The sequence below is a fragment of the Vipera ursinii genome (genome assembly GCF_947247035.1).
Source record: "Vipera ursinii genome assembly, chromosome: 1".
In the NCBI taxonomy this organism is placed as follows: Eukaryota; Metazoa; Chordata; class Lepidosauria; order Squamata; family Viperidae; genus Vipera; species Vipera ursinii.
The window spans coordinates 73,935,424-73,963,410 of record NC_139512.1 but is presented as its reverse complement, the minus strand read 5'-3'; the positions used below and the strand labels follow the sequence as shown (position 1 = coordinate 73,963,410).

Sequence of the window (27,987 nt, the reverse complement as noted above, 5' to 3'; positions counted from 1 at the left end):
CCGCCCTTTCCCAAAGGACTCAGGGCGGTTTACAGGATATTTAAAAGAAAATCAATACAAAAGTTAAAACAAATTTAAAAAGATTAAATGAAACCCTGAGGGGAAAAAAACCCAGTTAAAATTAAAAATTAAAAAATTCTCAGCCTGGGCCAGAGAGCTCGAAGAGCCAGGTCTTCAGGTCCCGGCGGAATGAACGGAGGTCGGGGGCAGTCCTAAACTCTGCGGGCAGCTGGTTCCAAAGGGCAGGCACGCCCACTGAGAAGGCCCTACCCCTGGGTGTTACCCGCCGGCAATCTTTAACCGGCGGCACCCTGAGAAGACCCTCCCTGTGGGAGCGCACTGGACGAAGGGAACTTGATGCTGGCAGCAGGTGTTCCCTCAGATATCCCAGACCCAAGCCATTTAGGGCTTTATAGGTCATCACTAGCACCTTGAATATATTGCAGATAACTCATAATTAAATAAATCATGTTTAAAGTGATATGGGTAACGAAATGCAGATTTTATGTGGCAAACCATTCAAGTAGAACAGGCATGTCAAACTCGTAACGTCATGTGATGTTGTGCGACGTATTACAACTTTTTCCCCATTGCCGGCAAAAGCGTGGGTGCAGTTTCAGTATGATGCATCTGGCTCGTGGGCCGGCAGTTTGACATGCCTGAAGTAGAATATTTTTTTTTCATATCCTATTTAAGGATATATTCACCTTATGGAAACATACAACAATTTGAACTCAGGATAAATTATCACTTTGCCACTTACATAAGCACACATATGTTCTGCAGTCATTTCTACCTTTGCAGAGGTTCTTTCAAACCTTCCTTATAATTTTCTGCTCTGTTATGATGATAATGTTCACTGAAGCACAAAGATATCATAATTTCATTCACTTAGCTTTCTCACTCCTGCTGTGTGTTTTTGCATTGTGCAAGCACATACTTAGCAACTCTTATAAATACCCACATATAAAATCCAGGTATTCTGGGGAGATACATGAATCTGGTTACATGTTGTGCACACTATAGACATCTTTTTGTATTGCCCCCTGGATTGATGAACAATTTCTGTATAGTTTTCTATTCCGTGAATATTTTGGTTTTCCTTATTTTTTACAGCTCTGTATTGTGAAATGCTGTTTGTGAACATTCTCTGGGCTGACCTCGGTAAATTTTGTCCATTTTAGATTTTTTGAACCAGATGGTAGATGGATTTCCCTGACAACCATGGCTTTAAATAAAAGAATACTAGGTTTGCAGGGGTTGGGGATCAAAACATAACATAGTGCAATAAGCCATTTTTAAGAGTGATGCTGTTGCTAATGCTTTGCTTTTGTATTGTCAAAATTTGGTTGAAGAAAACGGTAGAGGGAGGACTGGCTAGGAAGCAGAAGCTTTGTGGCCAACAAGAGGGAAGGATGAAGGAATAGACAGGACACAGACTAAGGGAAAACCAGGAGGGCCAAGTAATTAGCCAGAATATAAGAGCATACCAAGAATCAAAATCTATTTTGCTGAAGCATCTGATGATCATCACCAGCTGTCAGGTTGATAGTCAGAATCTTCTGTAGGGTTACTGGATGTCCAGCAAAAGGAGGAAATGTTTTTGTCTTCATGTCCTCTGTCAGAAGAATAATTTGGGGTTCCAACTTGAGCTGGGTCTGCACAAGAATAAATAAAAATGAGATCAAGACAGCTGCGAGGAAAGAAGAAATATTTATTCCTAAAAGCAAACAGTTTCCCTTTAGGGGCAGCTGCAGAGAAATGGTGTACAGCAGCAGACATTTATAGGGGGAGTGGATTTTATAGGGGAAGTGTCTATGTACTGATTCTAGTGTGACATTTGAGGGTGTGTGTGTGTGTGTTTGTGCGTATGCGTGTGTGTATTACTGTGAACATGCAGTTCTGCTGGGATATCTAATTTAATTAACTCTATTTGTGTTTGGAGACATTATCCTTTGATATGTGGATTAGGTCTGCATAACTTATTTGGAGGTTTGAGGAAGATTGAGTAAAGGATTTTCCCGTTTGCTATTTTTACTTGATTAATTTAGTTTCAGCTTGACTGTCAAATACAGTATGTAGTAGAGACAATGATTCTTAGACCATTGTGGGTTCTGTTAATGTTTTAAAGGGAAGATGGAAACAGTATAAAGAATAAAATATATTTGATATAAAACTTCTCATACCCCCATGTGCAGGCATAGCCTTAAAATCAAATATCATCCATCTTTTGAGTACCTTGGAGGAAGGGATATTTGGGCTGTTTTCACAACAGTAATCATTTAAACTTTCTAAATTGTCTGTTTTTTAAAAAAACTTTTCTTCATCTATTGACCGCCAAGATTTATATAATTTAACTTATTAGCTGATTCCAACAATTGGCTTCAAATTTATGATCATTGCAGCAGATAGATCACATGGCTCATTATACATTTCTGTTTGAAAAGCACATTGTCAATTCTATATTATCACTTAGAAAATGTTCTAGAAAGGAAAGATTGGCTGGGAAAATGTTGTGATTGAAAAACCATTCTTTCTGATCCTGGCAAAAGTAATTTCATATACAGGTAGGCCTAGGTGCATTTTTGTACAGCTTTTTGCTGTAATTTTGTTGCAGAGTCCAAGAAAATCGAGCAGTTATTGTGCTCCCCCTTTCCCTCCCCCCCCTTTGTCCTCCTTTCCAATTGTCCTCCTTTGCTAGGAACCTTAATCAGTCAATGGGAAGGCAACTCCAGCTTTTGAAGAGTATTCATTAGATACTTTCTCTGAAAAGAGAAAACATTCAAGCAACATTTGGCCATTGAAACAAGGTGAAACAGGACGACACAAAAATCACAAGGCCTTTTCAGGCTACAAGATCATATTTGTGAAAGATTTCTGGGTGGAATATAAAATACTGTTTTTCACATCGTCCAAATCTAATATGTAGTTTGGAATTTGTACAGGTAATTCTTGACTTATAGCCATTCATTTAGCAACCATTCAAAGTTACCACGGCACTGAAAAAAGTGACTTCTGGCTAGTTCTTGCATCACAGCATCCTACTCATCTGATCAAAATTTGGGTGCTTGGCAACCAGCATGCATTTAGGATAGTTGCAGCATCCCAGGGATCATGTGATCTCACCATTGGTGACCTTCCCAACTGGCTTCTGACAAATGACCGCTCGACTCACTTACGAACTGCTGACCAAAAAAAGATTGTGAAATTGGGCACAATTTCACTTAACAACTGCCTTGCTTAGCAACAAAAATTCTTATCTCAGTTGTGATTGTAAGTTGAGGAATACCTGTATTCAATCAATCAACAATCAACATAGTACATGGCAGTAGAGATTTAAGCAATAAACTACGCTACGTTAAATGTACCAAGACTCCATATATTCTGTGAAATTGGTGAAAGCAGATGAGAAATATTGTACATTCTAGCCCTATAGCTGTTTTCCCAAATGATCTCACAGCTCAAGGAAGTGTTTTAAAAATGTTTTTCATGGAGCTATATATTTTAATGATAAAATGCATATCACCCACTATCTAAAATTAAATCTGTGACATTTCAAGTTGAAGTATTTTTGGAAACAGACTCTTCCAGCTGAATTCTTGGAGAACGGCTTCATTCCAAGGTTGATAATTCTGAGTGGAGAATCTCGCAGACATGGTTTGTCCTTGTCTTATCAATTCAGCACATATTCTTTGACTTTGATAATTTAATTACTGGACTACTCAGCTGTTCTCTTAAAATTGCTTTGGTTAGGTTTGTGCATGTTAGTTGCTGTCTACTGATATATTTCTATAGTATGCTGGGATTTTATAACACAAGATCCATTTTATAGGATCAGTTTATGTGAAATTATTTTTTTATCTTGATATGCTGGATGATGATGATGATGGCACCAATGGTGATAAGGATGATTTGTTTAATTAAATCCTGTCTTTTTCCCCCAGGCTCAAAATTCTGGAAATTGTCATTTTAGCCTTAAATGAAAGATTCAGGATAAATTGTTCGTATTTTAAAGTACTGAAGAAGTAATGAAAAACAGTTAACCAACTGTATGAATAAAAGCATATATGGAAGTACAATATTTAGTTGTATATTTTGAAAAAATAGTTGTATATTTAAAAAATAAAACCAACTCTCCTAAATCCAAAACCCAGGAGCATTTGTGGTAACTATCTACCATCTGCTGGACAGTTAGGGAATTATTTCTGGAAAATTCAATCCATTAAGTGTTCCTTTAAATAATAGGGGATAGTAATAATTTCTAGCTTTTCCTACAAACATAGGTACTACTACTTACAATCAAATGACAAAACATGTCAAAATGCATAATGCAAAACCATTCTGTGTCTCCACATTAGGTACAAATACATAAACGGTAGAATATGTGTGATGATAGCCAATGCACATTTTGTCCCCACTTTCTGCTACTATGCCAGCGCTGTGCCTGCAGAGCATTTTTAAAGAGGGATTTAGTGCTCCTAAATGAAGGGAGGGGGTTGGGTTCGGATGAGGGTGGAGGATAGATAGGCACTTGAAGTTATTGGCGTATTTCCTCCACATTCACTTTGCTTTGCATGCTGTCTGATACATACCGTGTTTCCCTGAAAATAAGACTGGGTCTTATTATTATTATTATTTGCCTCCAAAAGAGGCACCAGGTCTTATTTCCAGGGGTGTGTGTCTTTTCTACTCATCTCCGGCAATGACGGCCCCGCCCAGCCGGCCCACGTCTTCTGTGGCTGAAGGAGTAGCTTCATTCTGCAGCTCAGAATGGAGCTCAGGCCTGTATTTTGCAGTCAGGCCTTCCTGGAAGGCCTCTACAGCTGATAACTGAGCAATGGATTCAATCCATAGCTTGGTTCTCGGCTGCAGAGGGCTTCCAGAAAGGCTTGACTGCGAAATGCAGGCCTGTGGACGCCGGAGAAGAAGGGGGCTGGTGAGGTGAGGCCTGGCTGCAAGGTAAGTGGGTGTGGGGTGGGTGGGGCAGCTTCAGCCTCCCACTCCCACCCCAGCTTTTTAGGTATGTGCCTCGCCCCAAAACTAGGGCTTATTTTGGGGGTAGGGCTTATATTAGGCCCACCCCCAAAAGTCAAGCTAGGGTTTATTTTGGGGGTAGGTCTTACCTTCAGTAGTAAAAGCTTTGAGTGTCAATGGACGGTCTTGAAAAATCATACTAAATTATGTTTATTATGTTTATTTCAAACCATAGTTTGAAAATGCAGGATAGGACAATGACTAATTTAACTATTTTTACTTATTAAATTTTAATCCTAACCTTTGTTACTTTATTACTACGTCAAGGAGGCAAGCATACATAATACTCCTTCCTCCTATTTTTTTTTTTTTTGCATAACAACAACTCTGTGAGGTGACTCAAAGTCACCCAGCTGGCTTCCATTCCCAAGGTACTCCAGCACTTAACCACTACACCAAACTGGTTCTCTATCTATCAGGTTCAAAGTTCTGTAATATCCATAATGGCACAGTGAAAAAACATTTTAGGATTTTGTAAAAACCAGCTTTAATGTATAAAGTAAAAATAGCTTCTTGCATTCTACTTCAAGAAACATATTGTAGTATGAGATTTATTTGCTATTATAGGTAAAGGTAAAGGTTCCCCTGCACATGCGTGCTAGTCGTTTCCAACTCTAGGGGCCGGTGCTCACCTCCGGTTCAAAGCCAAAGAACCAGCGTTTGTCCGAGGACGTCTCCGTGGTCATGTGGCCGGCATGACTAGACACCAAAGGCGCACAGAATGCTGTTACCTTCCCACCGTAGTGGTCCCTATTTTTCTACTTGCATTTTTACGTGCTTTCGAACTGCTAGGTTGGCAGAAGCTGGGACGAATAACAGGTGCTCACTTTGTTACGCGGCACTCGGGATTCAACCCGCCAAACTGACAACCTTCTGATCAACAAGCTCAGCGTCCTAACCCACTGAGCCACCGCGTCCCTATTTGCTATTATAAAGGGTAACAAAAAAAGTTTAGGCAAAAATGTTCAGATAAGATAACATGCCCAGTTCTCCTTCCTCTTCCTATTTTCTTCCACAACAACATTGTGAGGTGAGCTGGACTGAGAAAGGGTGTTTGGCCCAAAGTTTCCCAGCCAGCCTTCATGACTACAGCAATTCACAGTCTCCTGGTTTCTATCCTGGTGCCTTAACCACTAGACCAAACTGTCTCTCTTGGTGTCATCCAGTATACTAAGCCTCACTTACAAATCATAATGACTGAAAATATATGACTTGCTAAGCTAAACTGACTCTTATATGTCTATACCACTTGAGCCAATGACAATAAAAAATAATGCCTCAGAACTCTTCTTTGGTAACATAACTACAAGATCTTGATTGCAAAAATTCACATAACCTCTAGATGACAGAAAAGAGCTACAGTATATACCAACTACGTGCTGCCATGTAGTAATTATCTGGATTATTACAGCCTAGCTGTGATATGTCCATAGTTTCAACTAATTCAAGTTAATTTCTCATTTTTTGGAAATAAAATAGGATTACTAAAGCATGTGCTCTAGATGAGGTACAGAGCTATTGATTGTGTGTAGTCCAACTCCTTAAGGAATAAATAATTTGGGTAAAATATTAACATATTGAGTCCTGATATCTTCTTTTTTTCTGGACATTCTCATTCTGGACAGAGAGGACCACTGGTTTGAAAGAGGGGTAAAAGAGGCCATCTATATTAAAATTGAACAGCCCTCTCTCAACAGAGGGGGAGGGATACAACACCACCTATCTCCTACCTGTATATACAACACAGTCCTTTTAGCAGTTCCAAGAAGATTCCACACCCATTTGCACTATTCAGGTGACCCCGAGGGCCCAGATAGCTTCTCAGGGGGCCTCGATGGTTCTCAGCAAGCTAATGACCCACATTCAAAATGCTAACAACCAGATGACTGATTGTTGAAATCCTTCCATTCCCCAACATTCAGTCAGAACTGAAGAAGCTTCTTGGATGAGAAGCAAAACATCTTCAGGAAGAAAAGCAAACAAAGTCCAGTTATCTTTTGAAAAAGTACCTTTGGGACAACCATGTCTTGGATAACTGAGAATCTCCATAGACATTTTTTCTCTCTAGAACTGATAGTCTTGAAAAGCTATATAAAACTGCCATAGCCATCTTCTCTAACAATTGTTGTTTCTCTAACAATTCTGTATATAATGGGCAGGCACAAGGCTATCTTTAGTCAGGGCTGCACTAAGGTTGAATCACATATAATGAATGAAATCACTAAAGACGATTTTGCAAAACAAGCCTTTAGAGAACAACGCTATTTATGTCTATTTAGAAGTAAACTGCACCTACGTTTAATGACTCTTATTACAGGAAAAGTGCATATAAGATTGAAGCTTCAATAGTAATTTTGCAATTTATTTAGCTAAGTTTAGCTAAATGGTTAATTTGTGCAATTGTCTGAGAAACATAGTTCCAGATTCTTTCTTCTTTCCTCCCTCCTTCATTTTGTAATCTGGCCAACAGTTTTGTTGGTAACAGGGGAAAAAAAGGAAATGTCTAAAAATAAAAAGTGAATCATAAAAAAATTGATATTACTTGAAAATTAACAAGGTAATCCAATTGCCATGGCAACATCAATTGGAAAGGAAAACTATTTTATTTTCTAGTTTTTCTTTAAGCCACACATATACCAAAAGGTTTAAAGGTTTAAAATACTTGCCCTCCATGTTGTCCTATCTTAGGTCTCATATTTTATTCAGGCATATGGCATAACCATGGTATTTCAGAGTTGTATCAACTGTTAATGGCTGTGTCTATGCATTACTAACAGTTTAGTGTGATATGAGCATCTGGTTCTTCTAAAACAAGAAGTAAGATGTAATTACCGTATTCTACATAATACAACATATAACATAATCACAGGACTAAGTCATTTATCTTTTGAACAAAAAACCAATGTGTATTTAATATTTGTCAGGGTATGTTTGAATGTCATGGGTTGACTCCAAAGCCCTTAAACCATCCCCTTTTAAATTTATGACTTTGGCTGCTAACATAACCTATTACTTCTGCTTGATCACCTAAACTTGTGGTATGAACAAGACCATTGAATATTAATGGAGATTATATTGTGTTCAGCATTGTTTCCTTTTGGATCACATAATAGAATGCCAGCTGCTGGATAGCAACAGAAAAAGAGGATTATTGCCTTCTGGTCCATGATGCAAGCATTCGATATGCAGCTACATAAGCTCTGTGGGACCCAGAAAGATGGAGTAGATTGATCCTTTGGCCTATTCAGTGAATTTTATATTATTTTTTGGCACAAAAAAAGAGCTAAAATTAGACTTTGTTTAAAAAGTTTTAAATAGTAAGGAAATGATGTTCTTGATTCTAAAATCTGATCTTGATTCTTTTATCTTCCAGAATGTAAAACAGATTCTTTTTCAGAAATACAGGCTGTCCATTCTAATCAAATGCAATCCTCATTGCCAAAATAATGACTAGTCTGGTTCTTTTTTTTTCTCCAGAAGAACAACATTATACTTTCCTATTTTGATTCATGTTTGGGGAAGCTGGTTGGGCATTGCTGCATAAAAGAATCTTAGGTGGAGAGGCGAAGAAAAGACATTTTTTTTAATCTGCCAGAACTGAAAGAAAGCAGGAATGTATAGTCTTTTTTAATAGAAGGCCTTCGGTGTGACAAGGAACCAGAAAAGGAGCAGGATCCACAGTGAAAAATGCATTTGATTTCAATTAATAAATGTAATTAAGTACTGCTAACATGATTTTTCTTGCAGACTTAAGAGGTCTACCTCCAGTCATTATAAAGGCACTTTAGGAGCTGCATTCAAGGGCTGTTGTAGTAGAAATGAATCTTTAAATATCTACAATGTTACTTAAACTAATAATTGTTCTAAAGGACCACCATTCATGCACAATAGCTTTCTTTGAATGGGGGCTTTAAATGTGACTTATTGCCACAGTCCTGTCCCCTCATGAAATGAACTCCAAAGAGATATTTTGAGATGATATACATCTTTCACATTATACTCTCATTGGTTCCTCCGCCCTTAAATTTTCCTCCTTGCTTTTCTGTTGGCATTCCAGCTTTCTCAACATTACTGGATCTTTTCCCCACCACTCAAGAGAGCAGGTCTCTCTCAGAGGAGTTCAATTCAAACCACAAGTACACATTGTTTAGCATTCTTCTTTTTTACACTCCTCATGACATCTGACCTACATTTCAATAAATATTGTGAAGAGAGAATCAACCTAGAATTAAGGAGAAATTTCCTGACAGTGAGAGAACAATTAATCAGTGGAATAGCTTGCCTCCAGAAATTGTGGGTGCTTCATCACTGGAGGTTTTTAAGAAGAGATTAGACAGACTTTTTTCTGGAATGGTATAGAGTTTCCTGCTCAAGCAGAGGATGGGATTAGAAGACCACCAAGATCCCTTCCAACTCTGTTATTCTGTATTCTGTGTTATATCTAGTCTGATTTCTGTTAACAGGTCAGCTTCTTATATGCTACATTTTACATTCTCATTGTCATTTTTTATTGTTTTCCTTCCTTCATTTGTATTGTCCTATTGATTCACCTATGCAGAAGAAATGCATAAAACCCCCATCCCACAATGCTGTGGGAAGGAGGATGTAGCAAGGTAGACAGATAAATATTTGTGCTATACTTCACCCAATTTTAAAATTTAAGATAAAGTATCATTTCCTTTACCTTGTTGGAAAGTACTGCAAATTTCCTTATGATGGGCTACAAGAACTGTACTCTCTAGTAAACCTAGCTAGCATAAAATAATGTGAACATGCTTGGAATAAATCTGGGCTTTGGTTACATTTGTCCCAAATGTGCCAAAACTGGCAGGTATTGACCTTTGTGTTGTAGCGACTGTTCCATGACAAGCAAGTCCAATTAAGATTGGTAACCTTAGTTTCTGTGAAAGTTTCAGTTGACCAAAGCCATCATGAGCAGTGGATGTCACATCCATTTGGTGACAATCCAGGCCTATGAAAGATTGAGATTTGGAATATAAGAGTATGACTTAATAGATGAAATTAAAGAAAGAACAATTGATATTTTCTTTGTGAAACTAAGAGAAATAGAAATAATGTCACAGAGCTGAGTGAATGGAATGGAGTTGATGAAAGCATGAAGGTGTACATTTGATGAAGAATTAAAACATGTGTCAGAAAATGTGATCTGGTGTAATTTAGGATATTATGTGTATGTGAAAGTAGGAATAGGTTAGTGACAGCGGCATGTTAAATTCCACTGACTGACTAGCCTTTTTCTTGGCAACAAGATATTTGCCTCTGCCTTTTAAAGGATATTTTTCCCAACTTCCCCCTGTAGCTTCTATTTCCTGAGGTCTCCCATCCAAGAGCTAGGTAGGCTTCATTCTGTTTACAAGCGTGCCTGCCCATGGGTCGAGGATCAGCAATCTCAGAAAGTGGGTGAGAGATCAAAGTCCCATCATTTTGGGCATCACACCCATTGCAAAAGGGGCAGGCTTTGAACTTCCAGATGTGTACACCATTTTGACATTGTTAAACCTCCCCTTCCTATAGATGGCTTTTTTTGAACTCATCCATCACTAGATGCTGCTATTTAACTGGCTGTAACTGCAGAAACTGTAGCTAATAGAAATATGACTAAAATTGCAAAATGGTAGATTTAATATATAATATTACAATTCAAGTTTAAAGTAAATAATAATAATAATAATAATAATAATAATAATAATAATAATAATAATAATAATAATAAGAAGAAGAAGAAGAAGAAGAAGAAGAAGAAGAAGAAGTTGGAAGGGACCTTGGAGGTAATCTAGTCCAACCCCCTGCTCAGGCAAAACACCCTATACCATTTCAGGCAAATGGCTATCCAGTCTCTTCTTAAAAACTTCCAGTGTTGAAGCATTCACCACTTCTGTTGTTTATTTTTAACAGTACTTTCTACAATAATGATGGATGGAGATGAATCATCTCCATATATGTTAAGCAGGTCTGTATAATATCCCTTACTGTAAAATGCTCAGGTTTCTCTATGAAGTGTGTTTTCTAAAATATCCATAAGATGGAGACATTGTATGGTAAATTTTAATTTGTGGTGATTTGTTTATTTTGCCCAAAGAAAAATCCGAAATGAAATAGTCTAGTGATGGTTGTAGATGTATAGTGCAATACTTTGAAACTTCCTAGGGGAAATTTCTTGAAATTAACAAGATTTGCAGTATTTTTTTCTTTTGAATCCCATCAAATTTGTCTTATTCTAATTTTTACCAGCTTTATTTACTGCACTGAGGAAAACCTTCGGATGTGTGTTTGTGTGTGCTGGAAAAAAGAAATCACATCAATGTTATTGAATAGAAGAGTAAAATGCAGGTTAAATTCAATTATGCTGCCTGGAACATCTACCACTTTTCATGAGGAATGTAAGGTGACTGCTATTAGTAAACTGGAAATTAAAGACAAGGCATTAATGTGATAAGATTGTGCATCTGGAATTAAAATAATGAAAAATTTCAATGTTGTAAACTGGGTGCACATACCCTGGTCACTAACTATAATATGGATTATTGCTCAAATTGAATTGCTAAGTCAGTTCATGATAGTATTTCCAATCAATATTGTATGGAACTCTAGTAGGTTCTCTTGAAATAACTATGTTGAAATTTCTTAATAAATTTAAATATAATGAAAGATTTCCTACAAAAATGTGTGTTATATTGGTATAGGTAGAATTGAATGGTTAAAGAAAAAATTAATTACAGAGGTTATTTTTTCTTAATAAAATAAGTTGACCTCTACTTATTTACAACTCGATCACCAACTTCTTAATGAACGATAAATCATTTCCATTAAAGAGATATTATATGAATAAATCAGGTATCTTGGTACAGTACCTGATGCTGCAAATTATTAAAAGGAGACTACAGAATCTATTAAGAATACATTTGCATGATTTTATGTATGTCCTCAGAGGATCTGAAAGAAAAGATCAAAGAAAGTGTAGCTAATTCAATAATAAATTTAAGATTGAAGTTACATAGTGAATGGAACAATGGTGAAGGTTTTAATCTAGAATGATTAAAATTATCTGGAAAAAATTGTATGTTCTTGGCTACCTAGTAAATTTCATGGCAGAAGAGGAAGGTTAAATGGGACAGAATGTTACAATAAAATTTGGAATATGTTTCCTAATTGGAACATATACTTGAAATGCTGCCATTTAAATTTCTCACAATGAATTTATGTAGTAATTTTATATATTTAAATTTATAGAATTTTAGAATATAGATCAAGTATATAACAATACCTGCATGAATTTTATTAGAATGATAACTTATTAAATACAAGCAAAGCCTAATTTTAATGATTCATTTGCGGAGAAAAGGGTGTCTGTTAACTCTGAATGTTTGTTAAGTTGAAATTATATCATTTGCATCAATTGACTCTATTTGCATAACCATGCAATTCATGATAATGCAAATAGCATAAACATGTCCATTGCATAATTATACACATGATTTAAGTTGATAGAAATGATATAAATGACATCAGTTCTCCAGACTGCTTCCGAAACAACAGGTATTTTTCATCATCTGAAGTAAAGTCTGTACAAAAAAAGTCCAATGGATCTATAATCCACAGAACCAACATTTTATTTCATAACACAATATTTGACAGGTGAACTTTTCAGCTTGAACCTATCTGGAAGTAAATCCTGTTGATTTCAGTAAAACCTAGACATAAGCAGAGCCAAGCACTAAAACTTGGCTGTAGTTTCTGGACACACTAAGCCAGGGGTCTTCAAACCTGGCCCTTTTATAACTTGTGGACTTCAACTCCCAGCATTGCCTGGCTGAGGAATTCTGGAAGTTGAAGTCCACAAGTCATAAAAGGGCCAAGTTTGAAGACCCCTGCACTAAGTGAAGAAGCTCAATTAATGATTGTTTACATAATGATTGCTATATAGCACCATTTAACACACACACACACCCAATCTGTGTTCCCATTTTGTCTGTCACTCTGCTGGCTCTCTGTCTTAGAGACTGCTAATCTGAGGCATTTCCTTCAGCCTTTCTCCCCAACACAGACCACCTGCCCTTTGACTGTCTTCCTGGAAGGAAGAGGTGCTGTGGTTTGCCTATCCATATCAGGCATTTCTTGGAAATTTATTGATTATGTAACCATGGGGATGCTGCAACTGTCCTAAGTATGAAAAACAGTCATAAATAACTTTTTCCAGTGCCATTATAAGTTTAAATGGTCACTAAATGAATTGTTGTAAGTCAAGAACTACCTGTATTATGGTTATAAAACCCGCTTAACTAATCTTTACTGAGGAATTGCTCTCTCTCTCTCTCTCTCTCTCTCTCTCACACACACACACACACACACACACACACACACACATGGACGCACGCAGAAACACACACACAGAGACAGAATGTTTTCTGCCAACATACTAAACAACACATGAGATTCCTCAGCAGCCTTTAGTAAGGATACCCATGGTGGGCCATGTATGTGACTCTGGCTGGAAAAAATATTGGCTGTGTGGAACTGTTCTGAGAATCAGCTTTTCCACAGAAACAGCTGCATCATGAAAAATTGGCTCACTTTGCAAGATGCAGGCTATTGCAGTTTTTCCCTTTCTATTAAGAACCGTAAGACAAAGCTTGGCTGAAACTGGATGTTCTATTCTACATTGCTTTTTTAGCATGCACAGTGGCCTTTTTTAAAAAAAAACAACGTGCATGCATACTGACGTTCATTGTAGTGGTTAAGACACTAGGCTAAATAGCGAGAAACTGTGAGTTCAAATTCTGCCTTAGCCATGAAAACCTGACTTAAGATAAGTACCAAATTTGGATGGCATGCATAGTACTATGCCATGCAGAGAGCTTCTACAATATATGAGCTAATTGTAATCCACAGCCTTGTAAAGCAGTTTGGGGAAGATTGCTACAACATCAGCTGATATTATTTTCACTCCTATTGCAAGCAAGGAGAATGAGGCTGAGAGAAAATGATTGTGAGGTCATGTTGGCCTAGACATTAAGTAGTGTAGAACCTCATATTTGACAACCTAGATTGAAAGTAGGCACAAACAGGCATTCAAGGATGTAAACAGCTCAGCTAAGTAGATAGATTATAGGTAGTCCTCGACTTAAGACTCTACATTTAGCGACTGTTCAGATTATGATAGAACCCAACAAAGGGACATATGGCGCCTCCCCCTGAACGTCTGACCATTGCTGTGACAAATGTGACAAACATTTGGGGGCTTGTCAGCGTGCCTGCTTTTTCAACTGTGGGAGCACTGCAAGTCTCTCGTTCTGCTCCATGGGTGGCCTCAGATGGCCTCAGAAGTCCAACAATACATGAAAACCTGGAACATGTCACTATGTTTGGAGGCTTTTTCTCTGGAAACATCACAAGACAAGTGCCAGCCCTAGCAATGTTCTGAGGCTCTTTCTACCTTCAGAAATTTTGTGTTGGCCAGCTTTCTATAATAGCTGTGCCTCACATTGGCTGAATGTGTTTGTCAGCAGCTGCATAGAAAGGGAAGGTAAAGGTTGGGCAGGGAGGGGCCTAAGCCTTCCAGGAGAGTGGGGGGATGAGGGGGAATCACCAAGCTTTCTAGGACGGTGGTGGGGATGGACAAGGCCTAAGCCTTCTAGGTGAGTGGTGGGCAGAGAGAAGTGTTAGATACTGGGTTCGTTGCTTCAGGGATGAGACGAGGCAAGTGAGTTCAGCAAAGATCATTGTTTATTGCTTGCAGGATCTGAACTGAGAAACAGGGCTGCAAATGCAGCAATTTATACCCTGGCCTCTAGCGGCCTATTGCCGCCCTAGAGGCAGCCAATGGTGGCGCTGGAGACTGGTTGTCTGAGGAGCTGGGAGCTGTTAGCCAGCTTCCCTGCTTAAGCAACCTTCCAGCAATTAACCCACATGGTGTTCCCTTAACAAGACAAAGCCCAATACATTACAAGAAGATCCAAGCCTTCCAGGAATGGTGGGAGGGGGGAAGGCCCACACAAAAGTGGCCCTAGTTGGCTGAGGCCTACCAGGGCCTCCCCCAGCCCCTGAGATACACAGTCATTTAGTGATTACAATGGGTGGAGATGAGGTTGTGGTTGTTGAGTGAGGTGATCATGTGGGCACCTTGCTTAATGGCTGCAGTGACTTACAACCCAAATTATAGGAAATTCAAATTCAAGGACTACCTGCATAGAAAATGAAATTGCTACAAAACAATTCTATTGACCCCAAGCCCTACTTTTATGGAAATCAAGGTTTACATCTTGGATATTTCCTGTTCCCTGCCTCTCCTACAATGTAACAAGCTTGGAGTCCTTTTATTTTTTGCAGAATGGATGATTTTCACCTGGTTTGTTGGTCCCGGAGTCTTTGCTTTTGACTTTGTAAAGACTGACTCTCTCAGTGGTGTTTGGTTTTGGCTTAGTGTGCTTTGTAAACAGCCAATCTGGTTTTGTAAATCATAGTTTATGGCTTGAACTTTGGGGAAAATGAACTGTTCATTGTTATTTAATAAATCATAAGTTAAACAAACTATTGGCTAATGTAGGAAATGACCCCTTTTCCAAAGGGGAAGTGTCATTGTGATAGCTCTCTCTCTCCTCTCTCTCTCTCTCTCTCACACACACACACACAGAGACATTTTTAAGGTAAAGGTAAAGGTAAAGGTTCCCCCACACATGCGTGCTAGTCGTTTCCAACTCTAGGGGCCGGTGCTCATCTCCGTTTCAAAGCCGAAGAGCCAGCGCTTGTCCGAGGACGTCTCCGTGGTCATGTGGCCGGCATGACTAAACGCCAAAGGCGCACAGATCGCTGTTACCTTCCCACCGGAGCAGTCCCTATTTTTCTACTTGCATTTTTATGTGCTTTCGAACTGCTAGGTTGGCAGAAGCTGGGAGAAGTAACAGGCGCTCACTCTGCTACGCGGCACTCAGGATTCGACCCGCCAAACTGCCGACCTTCTGATCGACCAGCTCAGCGTCCTAACCCACTGAGCCACCGCGTCCCATACATTTTTAAAATTGGCTAATATCTCATGAGTTTTCAAAGTAAAGTTATAGAAATCTCAAGAGAATTTTTCAACTTTGTGAGATAGTGGCAATTAAAAGAGAAATAAAGTAAAGAAATTACATAAGTTCCATAGTATGAATCCAATCTCTGATAGCTCACAGAAAAGACAAAATATAAACTGTGCCACTTCAATTCTGCTCTTTCATGTATCATCCCAATGGGTCTTAATGTAGACCTGCCTTCCATGGACTTGAATTAAAGCAATTATTTCAAAGAAAGGGAAAGCCTGTCAGGTGTGAGTGAAGTTGTGAAATTCATAGACAGCCTTCATAATGTGCAAAATGTATACTTTAATACAATCACAAATCCTTGAAAGAAAAAAAACACCTGTCTGCCATTTTGGTTTTTAAAAAGCAAAAAAGATTACATTTGTTCTGTGGCAGAAGTCGCATCCAAGAGAAGAGAATCAAAATGCTAATAATAGCTTAAGTTCAACTGACGGTTCTGAAGTGGATAGCAGACTAGCTTTGTTGAAAGATCATGAATAAAAGGTTGTCTTAAGTAGACTTTGTGTTACTCTAAAACAATAATTAAACTAACCCTATCCTAAGGCCTTCCTGCTGATGCTTTTATCTCTCATCCTGCTAGAAAGAATCTGTTCTCCTCACACCCACACCAGCAGGTAGGAGTTCAAGCCCGCTTTGACTGTTATGCATTTCAGAAAGAGTTAGTATTTTCAGCTTCATAGACCGCGGGAATAAAAGCTTCACTTAGGTTTTCATTTATTCTCAGTCTTGTTTTGGGCGTTATAAAAGCCGTGTGCTCATTCTTTGGGCAATTCCACCACTGCATGCAAAACTGCACTCTTTCAAGCCAGCACGGGATGAGGCCAGAGTCATGACAAAGATAAAAGACTGGAATAACAACAACAACAACAACAACAGCCTTTTGATGACTCCTAAACAGATTCAGAAAAGGCACTGAACTGCTTCCATTGACAATATTTTCTTCCAGAATGTAAAAGACATAGTATTAATTAATGTATTAGCACTGGTTCACATGACTATCATTATTCCAACTACTATTAAAATCAAGCTTATTTATAAATTCCCTTCCTGCAATTACAATGTTCCAAAATGTTTTTCAGCAGATAGGAAAAACAAAGATAAGGGTCACCTTGGATGGAAAGATGGGCAGCATATAAATTAAATTAAATAAGCTATTACCAATTGTGCTCCTTGCCAAATGAAGAATCAAAACTAAACTAAATTCAACTAATAGTTTTAAGAATCCATAGAGGAACATTAAGTCCTTAACATTTCATTATCTTGGAACAAGCAATAGCACTTCTGTGAATTCAAAAACAGCACTTTGCAATTTGTTTATCCAAATTAGCCAAAGTCTTTATCTTTATCCATGTATTTATTTTCATTCTTCCATTATGATTGCCATAAAGTTGGGGTCAACTCTTACTGACCACATAGTTTTTCTCCATAACAAACTGTCCCTAAGAGCTGTGGTGGCACTGTTGTTAGAATGCAGTATTGCAAGCTAACTCTGCTCACTTTGCCAGGAGTTTGGTTCTTTTCATCCTGACCTGCTCAAGGTTGACTCAGCCTTCCATCCTTCCAAGGTCAATAAAATGAGGACATAGATTGTTGGGGCAATATTCTGACTCTGTAAACTGCTTAGAGAGGGCTGTAAAGCATGGTGAAGTGGTACATAAATCTGCTATTGCTATTGCTAATTTGGTCTTTTGGGTCTTCTAATGAAGCGCTCATTGCCATTGTAACTTCCATCTGCCTTGCTGCTGGTCATACCCTTCTCTTTGCCTCCATCAATCCTAGCATCAGAGCCTTCTCCAGACAGCTAAAGTCTACTAGTCTTCTGCCTTTCTGGTGGCTATTACAGTCTCTGTAAGGATTATATTTATGAACATGGGGTAGCAGTCAGAACACTCCAGAAAAACTTCTTAAACTGACAACACATGGACAGACTCGACCACAGTTTCAACTGGGAAATTCTTTTTATTTTAAATGAAGCCAAATCCAAAAATTCCTGACACCCTAGCATTTCAGACAAATCAGCCATCATTGAACAGATAGTGATGAAACACATTTACTGTGTTTACCATTCAAAGGCAAGGCCACACTTAGAATACTGCATCCAGTTTTGGTCACCACTATGTAAAAAAGATGTGAAGAGCAACAAAGAAGATTAGGGGACTGGAGGCTAAAGGATATAAGGAACGGTTGCTGGAATTGGGTATGTCTAGTCTAACGAAGAGAAGGATGAGGGGTGACATGATAGCAGTGTTCCAATATCTCAAGGGTTGCCACAAAGAAGAGGGAGTCAAGCTATTCTCCAAAGCACTTGAAGGCAGGACAAGAAGCAATGGATGGATACTAACCAAAGAGAGAAGCAACCTAGAACTAAGGAGATTTTTTTGACAATTAGAACAATTAATCAGTGGAACAACCTGTCTCCAGAAGCTGTGAATGCTCCAACACTGGAAGTTTTTAAGAAGAGACTGGACAGCCACTTGTCTGAAACGGTATAATGTTTCCTGCCTGAGCAGGGGATTGGACAAGATGACCTCCAAGGTCCCTTCCAACTATCATCATCATCATCATCATCGAAGGAAGGAAACAAAAAGATTAAAATAATCCTCTCCAACACTCAGATAAGAAGGGATCAATACCAGACAAACAATCAGGCAAAATAACAATATCCTAATCAAGGAACCACCAAAAAGGAAACCACACCCGAATGAAAGTGGCAGGGCAAGTTACTATACTGTACATAAACAGACATACTTACTTGTAGTGATAATGTTATCTACGTAGTTGGGTAATGAAATGTTTGTTAGCAACCAGCCTTCAGAGAACACCAAATATTCCATAGTTCAACCCAGAGCTACGTTTATATTTTTTTCTGTTGGATCCAAGACCCCAAAACAGTTATAATTTTACAATTCATAAAGCTCTAAATCCATTTCTAACCCTTAATTAATACTGAATCTAATCCCTAAAGACTCTTAAAATGCTTGTGATAAAATATATGTTTTCAGTTCCCTCTTACACTAAATTAAAGCCACCCAGAATCACTTGGCTAAGAAGGGCAGCTATACAAATTGAATATATATATATATATATATATATATATATGTATGTATGTATGTATGTATGTATGTATGTATGTATGTACTGTATGTATATATATATATTCAGCCTGGACTGAGGGATTTTAAATTTTAAAGTATTTTAATTAAATCATATTAAATTAATTTTAAAATTTTAATTTTATTGTTATTATGAATTGTGGGCTTGTACTAATTTAATTCCATTTTATTCTCTTTTTGTACTGTTTTCACTGCCCTGTGAACTGCCCTGAGTTCTTCGGGAATAGGGCGGTATATAAATTCAACTAATAATATATATAGAGAGAGCCTTGGTGGAGCAGTGGGCTAATGCCTCCTTAAGTAACACCAGCTGCCTGCAATTAGTGCAGGTTCGCGTCCCACCAGGCTCAAGGTTGACTCAGCCTTCCATCCTTCCGAGGTAGGTAAAATGAGGACCCAGATTGTTGGGGGCAATTAAGCTGACTTTGTAATAATGCCGCTTGGGGTGTGTGTGTGAAAGCCCTAACAAGCAGGCATATACATAGAATGAAGGCTACTGCTAAGCTTGTAAGCCGCCCTGAGTCTTCGGAGAAGGGCGGGATATAAATGTAATTAAAATAAAATAAAATAAATATATATATATATGTAATTTTTTTTGGTTTGCTAACAAAGAGTTAAAGGGAGACTGTTAGCAATTGGGGAAAAACATTATACAAATATGAGCTGTCACCGTTGTGACTACTGCCTGTGGATGGCCTTGGGTTAGGCTGAAACAGGAAATAAGATTTGTCCCGTGTTTGGGGCCTAGCAAGGTATTCTAAATACTTAACAAACACTTCACACACACACACACACACACACACACACAAACAGAGAGAGAGAGAGCAAATGCCTCATGGGCTGGGGTGGAGGTGTTAATTAAGTATAGAAAGACAAGAAAAGCAGACTAACTACAAGTGCCTTCTGATTGTTCTTGGTTACAGCAGTCTGAGATGTCTTGTTGAGTCTGTCAAATGTCAGAAGAACACATTCAAGGCATTTGTGTAACAGCAACCCCAAAGGTATGTGGTTTAATACCACTCTCCCTGCTTTTTTGTGGTCAGTCATTATGAAAATGGCCTGTAGTATAAGATGATCATAACTAAGAAATATTAAGATATTCACTATTATAAGAAGAGGGTAAAAGGTTTTGTTTGTTTGTTTTTTAAAAAAATTGTCACCGAATTATTATTTGACACTTTGTGTGAAATACATATATCATAGAGATTTCCATCAGCATCAAGCCGGAACCACTGAGAAGGAAATGCAGTAGCAAGAGTTATGAAAATTGAAAAAAAACAGTATAAGGCTTTTTGTTTGCTTTATGCCCAATGCAGAGAAATTGCAATAATCAGGAAGAGATGTAGAATGGGAGCAGAGGCACAAGATCTTGATTTTCCAAGTGAATATCCAATAAGTGGAGTGTGTGTTTTTTTAAAAAAAATATCTTCTTTTTATACACAGAACTTGCAATATTTTACACAAATCATTACATATAATATATGTATATTACCTATATTATTACACAATGCCTGTATAATGCTACTGTGGGAGATGATTGCATTGGTGAGGAGGGCTAGCTCCATTTTTCTATGTGTTTTTCTATATGAATGGCATTTCTTTGACAGATCATTGTGTTCAGGATACCAGGCAAAGTTTTAGCTTTCCCCAAATACATAACACGTACATCCTCCTCACTTAATTTCTCACCCAGCTTCGCTCATGAATATTATCTCTTCCATTTAGAAGTGCTTTGTCAAGGCCGGTGATCAGATAGGGAGGGCTGAAATGGAAGCGGTCTCAGATAAATCTTTTTATAAACTATGTGTTTATAAACCCAGTGCTTTTTTTGTAAAAGAAAAAGGTGCCGGAACTCACACATGTCATACAACCCGCCTTGCCTACCCTATAAGGTTCCATCCAAAAAAGGTGCCGGAACTCCGTTCTGAGCGTTCTATGAGAAAAAAAGCCCTGACTGGGCCACTTGTCTCAACTGCAAATATAGGTAATTAGAAGGATGAGTAATTGCAACAGAATAGTACATAAGCTTTCAGAAACCTACTTGGTTTTTTTTTGTTGTTGTTGAACTCCAGTATGGGTCTGCCAAAGATTGGACTCACTTTCAAATTCAACTCTGGATTTGAGATCTGATGTTCTGGAAGCATTGGAAACAGATGCAATTCAATAAATGGATAATTCAATAAAGATTGTTTATTTCAGACTTATTATTACTTTACTTGCTGTTCTTTTAGGAGTGGCTTTACATGGTCACTGGTAAGTAGGTATTAGTTTGTTGTCATGCTTTGCAATAGCTGAAAGATCTGAGTCATTTATTAGGGTAGAGTGTACTACTACAGTAATCCAAGCAGCAATTTACCAGCAGAGACAATACAGCAGCTGGTCCATCCCTCTGAGAAAGGGTTGTAATCATCACATCAGAATAGGTGCAAACTGTTGCCAGTTTCCCTAATGACAATATAACGTTTGTGCTTTTAATCTTGTACGATATTATGTTAGCAATCACGCTCTGTATAGTGACCTAACAGTATGGCAAGAGACCTTGCCACAGCAGAATATACATGGATGTATGTTTGGGGCTCATAGAAAATAATCTTCTGTAGCATTGCCTTCTGCTTGCACCAAAATTGACATGATGTTAAGCAAGCAGTACTGTTGTAACTGAGCTGAGTTTCATCTAAAAGTAATTATATCAGATGGTGCCTGGAGCTACATCTCTCTTGTGTCTGATTGTTGTTTCCTGTATGTTGCTAAGGAGAAAGAAATGGAGAAATCTATCTGTGGAAAGCAAAGATAATATTCATTTTTCCCCTTTAATAGTTTAGAACGGCTTTGTTCCCCTGGCCTCACGGCTTTCCTTGACCTTCTGAAACACAGCAGGTCCCAGCCTTGCAGACGGCAACTCTGCAGTCAGATTCTATCTTCGGCATTCAAGACAGGATACTCTCCCTAACAAAGTAAACAAGAAATAATAAAGATGCATTGAACTGCCAAGAGAAAAGCCACTGAGAATTTTAGCATGTGAAACTGCTTCATGGATAGAGATAAAATCAGATACATAAACAGGTGGCCACAGAGATCTGTCTTAGCAGCAAGACTTCAGGAGCGTGCCTGCTTTTCTTAATTATGTCAAGATCAATACCATAGCTCGCTGTGCAAGGCAAAAGATGGGCAGGGCAGATGCTAAAGCTCTTATATTAAGAGCAAAGGAAGCCATTGAATAACACTGTCACAGTCCAAGTTCTACCAATTGTTATTGCCAGGGTTATTCAGTGACTTCTACCAATTTGGACCGGGCAGGCAGCTCTCATAATATTTTAGTAAGTAAGCCTGGCCAAGGAAGAGGGAAGGGAGATCCATAAGGAATGGGAAAGCTTGTGAGCTGCCTTAACACTTGCTTTTTTACTTTTATGTTAAGAATGTGTTGGGATCACCCTCTTAATCAAGGAGATTTTGTAAGCAATGAAAGGGAGTGATTAAATATTTTGATCTGAATTAACACAGGTCTTAATACAAAGCTGTATTTTTTTAATAAAATTATAGTTTTCAAGCTCCCATTTACATAAAAAATGACAAAATATATAGGGGTTGTGTGTAGAAATGTGTAGAACTTCAGACTGAATTCTTATCTGCTTCAGAGAAGTTTGAAAAGCCTGCAGAAATTGCAAGGTTATAGGTCTTCTTTTCAGTTCCTGCATGAATCCTGAATCAAAGGGAGAAATTTCAGCCTTCAGTGGAAATCTCAATAATAGATCCCAAAATATTATGAGCTATTACTTCCTGGTTCTAAATAATAATAATAATAATAATAATAATAATAATAATAATAATAATAATAATAATAATAATAATAAGAAGAAGAAGAAGAAGAAGAAGAAGAAGAAGGAGGAGGAGGAGGAGGAGGAGGAGGAGGAGGAGGAGGAGGAGGAGAAGGAGAAGGAGAAGGAGAAGGAGAAGGAGAAGGAGAAGGAGAAGGAGAAGAAGAAGAAGAAGAAGAAGAAGAAGAAGAAGAAGAAGAAGAAGAAGAAGAAGAAGAAGAAGAAGAAGTTGGAAGGGACCTTGGAGGTCATCTAGTCCAACCCCCTGCTCAGGCAGGAAACTATACCATTTCAGACAAATGGCTGTCCAGTCTCTTCTTAAAAACTTCCAGTGTTGGAGCATTCACCACTTCTGGAGGCAGGTTGTTCCACTGGTTAGTTGTTCTAACTGTCAGGAAGTTTCTCCTTAGTTCTAGGTTGCTTCTCTCCTTGACTAGTTTCCATCCATTGCTTCTTGTCCTGCCTTCAGGCGCTTTGGAGAATAGCTTGACTCCCTCTTCTTTGTGGCAGCCACTGAGATATTGGAACACTGCTATCATGTCACCCCCCACCTTTCTCTTCATTAAACTACACATACCCAATTCCAGCAACCGTTTCCTATATGTTTTAGCCTCCAGCCCCCCAATCATCTTTGTTGCCCTTCTCTGTACCCTTTCTAGAGTCTCAACATCTGTTAAATACACCTTTATATTTTCCAGCCTAGGAAATAGATTTAGAAGTGCAATAATTGGTTGAGTTCTGCTGATAATACAGACTGGGCCGCTCGGTGTTCAGCACAAGGCTTTTTAAAAGAAATTGATTTTAGGTGAGGGACATGTTACAAAAACAAGCAGATTTTTCTCCTGGTCTCATGGAGCTTCGCAATGGAGATTTGCTGGAGCTCAATCTCTTTGGCTTTGTTGTTCTTTGGGGGTAGATGGGGAAGATCTTTGGTCCTAAAAATAGTCTTCCCTAACAAAGGGAAAAGTGTATGATGCTTATTGTACTGTATATGGTTTTGCAAGCTTATTCACAGAAACAGCAGTTAAGGTTTCTTGCAGATGGAAGTATGCACAGCTGAGATTTTTACCCCCAGAATTGTTCATAGAAAATGAGATATAATGTAACAATGAAGAGCTTTCTCCCAGATATCCTAGTGTTATGTGTGCACAATTATATAGGAAAGAGACCCATTTTGGTCTAGTCTAGTGCTTAAGCCACCATGCTAGAATCCTAGATGGAGATCCTGCCTTAAGCATAAAAGCCAGCTGGATGACTTTGGGCACTTACTTTCTCAGCCCAATCCACCTCACTGCGTTATTGTGAGGAAAATAGGAGGAAGAGGGAGCACTAAGTATGTTCACTGCCTTGAGTTATTTATAAAAATAATAAAAGTGGAATAAAAAACTGAAATAAAAAAAATAAAAAGACCACCCAATAGGTCAATGCCACTAGCAATGGTTGTCCCAATGTTTGCTATATTATATTGTATATTTTTGGAATTTGGGTTATTGAAGTGGCTATTTCCTCTGAGAAAATAAATCTATCTAAGCTAAGACATAAAGGAGGTCACTGGAAGCTGAATTAGTTCATCCTTCTCAGTCTTTTATACTGTGGAAGGTCCAGAGATGTCAGAAAAATGTGACTTTTCAAGCATAGCCACTTAAAAAGCTAGAATGATCGAAAGTTGAAATTCTCATATTTACATAATGAAACTTCTCACAATGAGCTAACAATGCAATCTTCCGGTATCACTAATATAGCAAAAGCCATGCTATGAATATCAAGTGGATTTGTGAACAAAATAGCCACAGAAGGACAGATTCTTAGCTAGAGCTCATATATAGTGTGAATTCTGCATGTGACTTCAAACATTATTAACTGGTAGAGATCAGTTTGGGCTGTTCCCACATAGCAATTTCTAAAAGGATGTTTCTGTTAGAAGCACTTTACATTTGCACTTTTATTGGGTTTATTGCTATGTCTCTAAGCCATCATTTGTTTTAAATTCATGGGCTGGTGCCTGGTACCTTGACCCAAGTTTCAGTCTGAGAGAGATGAAAATCAGAGACCAGCTGGGTCCTGTAATTAGGAATATGCTGGTGCATAATTGGGCAGATGAGAATCTGAATGAGCTCAGCATGACCATAACTGAGAAGATGGAGCATAAGAAGGCTGAGATCATAAATGTTCCCAATGACAATGGTATTTGTAGGGCCACTTATTAGCACTCAGCATCTTTTTTTTTTCAAAAGTCTGGATGGCACGTTTACTAGGACTGATCAAAATAAATAAAAAGATCTCCAGAGAAGTTATCAGAAAAACAACTCTTAAAAACTGGGGTTAAGGAAGAAGCAAGAAAGCTCAGAGGTTAGACCAATGTATAAGCCATGAGATCTGCAATTCAAGCCCTAAGATTTTCCCCATGGATTCAACCTGGCAATTGTTGCTTTTTTTGTTGGTAAGAGATTCCTTTAAAAATAAATAAAATGGGAAGTTGGCATGGTGCTAATCACCAGTCTTCAGTATGATTCTTATTTTCAAGGAACATACTGGGCGTACATAAGCTCCAGATGAATATTTAAAAATAGAAATGGTGGTGGATGAAGGTAAGAAAGAAAGAAGACAATGGTCAGCTGGATTGGTAGAGAACCATCTTGTGAGGCTCAAGAGATGGCAGAGAATATCTCCCCCAGTTTGTCTTATGGCTTTGACAATGGTGGCTTGTAGGCTGCTCCTTTTAACCATGCTTCATCATTCACACATACACGTAGACTGTAGGCATAAATATCTGATAAAGATCAGACTAGAGGAATCTTTCTAAAAGGATGGCTATGCACCTGTTTCAACAACTATATAAAATGATTCTTCAAGTTGGATGTATTAGTGTGTGAACAATAACATATTGCAAATTTATTTTATTACCAATCCAAAACCAGACTTTTTCAAGGTGTTGTGGGCAATACACAGAAGAGTATGCTACAAAGCACCACAAGCCACTTCTGAATCAAAAATAGATTTTTCTGATAGTGAATCAAGCAAATTAATGGGTAAAAGGTAAAGGTAAAGGTTCCCCCGCACATGCGTGCTAGTTGTTTCCGACTCTAGGGGCCGGTGCTCATCTCCGTTTCAAAGCCGAAGAGCCAGCGCTTGTCCGAGGACGTCTCCGTGGTCATGTGGCCGGCATGACTAGACGCCAAAGGCGCATGGAACGCTGTTACCTTCCCACCGTAGATGGTCCCTATTTTTCTACTTGCATTTTTACGTGCTTTCGAACTGCTAGGTTGGCAGAAGCTGGGACGAGTAACAGGCGTTCACTCTGTTACGCGGCACTTGGGATTCGACCCGCCAAACTGCCAACCTTCTGATCGACAAGCTCAGCATCCTAACCCAGGAGATTTTAAAGGAAAATTCTAAGTTTGGGAAAGTAGCCAAAGTAGCAGGCTAGAATAGCAATAGTGCAAGCAAAGGAAACAATGTGCAAGAGCAAAAATTCATAAATCATTTTTCTGCCAGTTGCCTTAATTGAGCTTTGCTGACTTATTATGGAAAGGCTGGCAGTGTTTTAAAAGCAGAAAAGAGAAAATGCATCAAAAACAATGGGATATATTATAAGGTTTACATTATTTTTATATTTATTTTGAAATAATTCCAGAGAAAATGACTAATATAGGAGGTTAATAGAGAAAGATTTCTTCCTGCTTTGCATGTAAAATGAATTCCCTGGTGTTTGAACTATGATCAGGAGCCTGTAATTGTGCAAAAATTTTAATGCAGCTCCGTTGGGTCTGTGGATGGGCAACTTTCAAAGCAGTGGCTCTCTTCAAGCTGACACATCAAAGAAGCAGATAAATAAAAATCCAGAATCATCTCACCAGAAGCTTGGCCACTACCTTGTCCTTTCTGAAGAGAAGAGGAACTTTTTATTTTCACTTGGGAAAAACAGGAAGTGCCAGCTAGTCTATTACTAATTAACTCTTATCAATTTCTTTTGTGTGGGTGAATACTGAACTCATAAATAAAAATTGCAAGAAAGGCAAGGCAAGAGACAATTTTGGAAAGAACTGAAACAGCCCAGATCAATCTTAGACTCGATATGGGGATCAGAAGACAAAAAGGCTGAATATCTGGAAGTACCCAGAGAGGCAACTGCAACTGACTTTCAATGGCTATAGATCACAAAGTATTTTGCTAACATTAAGGGCAAAAACTGGGCTCCATTGTTTCAGTTATCAGATAACAGTGTTAATGAATTGCTGCTGCATTGTTCTCAAGTCAATATTTGTCAGGTTACTATGGCTAATTCTGTCATGAAGCATGATTTAATATCCGATTAATGTGAAATGCTCACTGCTGCATGTACTTGCTAAACATGCTCCATTTAAATTAGAATTATATTCTGTCTATTTCTCAAATTCTGCGTGCCCTGGTTCAGGATCACGGTTTCAGCTGGGTGGCTACTCCTTCCTATGTTAAACTGAATTGTATTTTCCAAACGGGCTAGGCAGGCAAAGGTGGACGCTGCAAATTTATTTATTTATTTATTATTTAAACTTATATACCGCCCTTCTCCCGTAGGACCCAGGGCAGTTCACAAGGCAATTAAGACAATGTAACAATACAAAAGTTAATAACAAATTAAAATAAATTGAATTATCCTTGATTAAATCTAAAACCCTTAACTCTAATTAAAACCCCAATTACAATAGGTTAAAAATTAAAAGTTCTCAGTCCTGGCCGGAAAGCTCAAAGAGCCAGGTCTTCAGGTCCCGGCGGAACGAACGAATGATCAGATGTTGATTCAGGTGGGAGGAAATAATAAGATAATGACCAGCCTGAAACAGAGAAAAAGTCAATAATTAGTGAATAATTAGGTGCATATTGAATGGATAGGAAATAAATACACGTTTCATATGTTTTTGTTTTATTTTCAAATATGCTGCATTTCAAATA

General features: G+C 38.3%; 1 long non-coding RNA gene across 1 annotated transcript; it reads right to left on the bottom strand.

Moving 5' to 3' along the window:
* Positions 1-29: 29 nt before the first annotated feature.
* On the bottom strand, positions 30-27,956 carry LOC310632103. The gene is made up of 6 exons (XR_014490770.1): positions 27,814-27,956; positions 23,343-27,555; positions 22,083-22,186; positions 21,597-21,685; positions 21,282-21,374; positions 30-1,658 (listed from the first exon to the last, which is right to left on the bottom strand). It is a non-coding gene; the product is annotated as an uncharacterized lncRNA (long non-coding RNA).
* Positions 27,957-27,987: the final 31 nt, after the last annotated feature.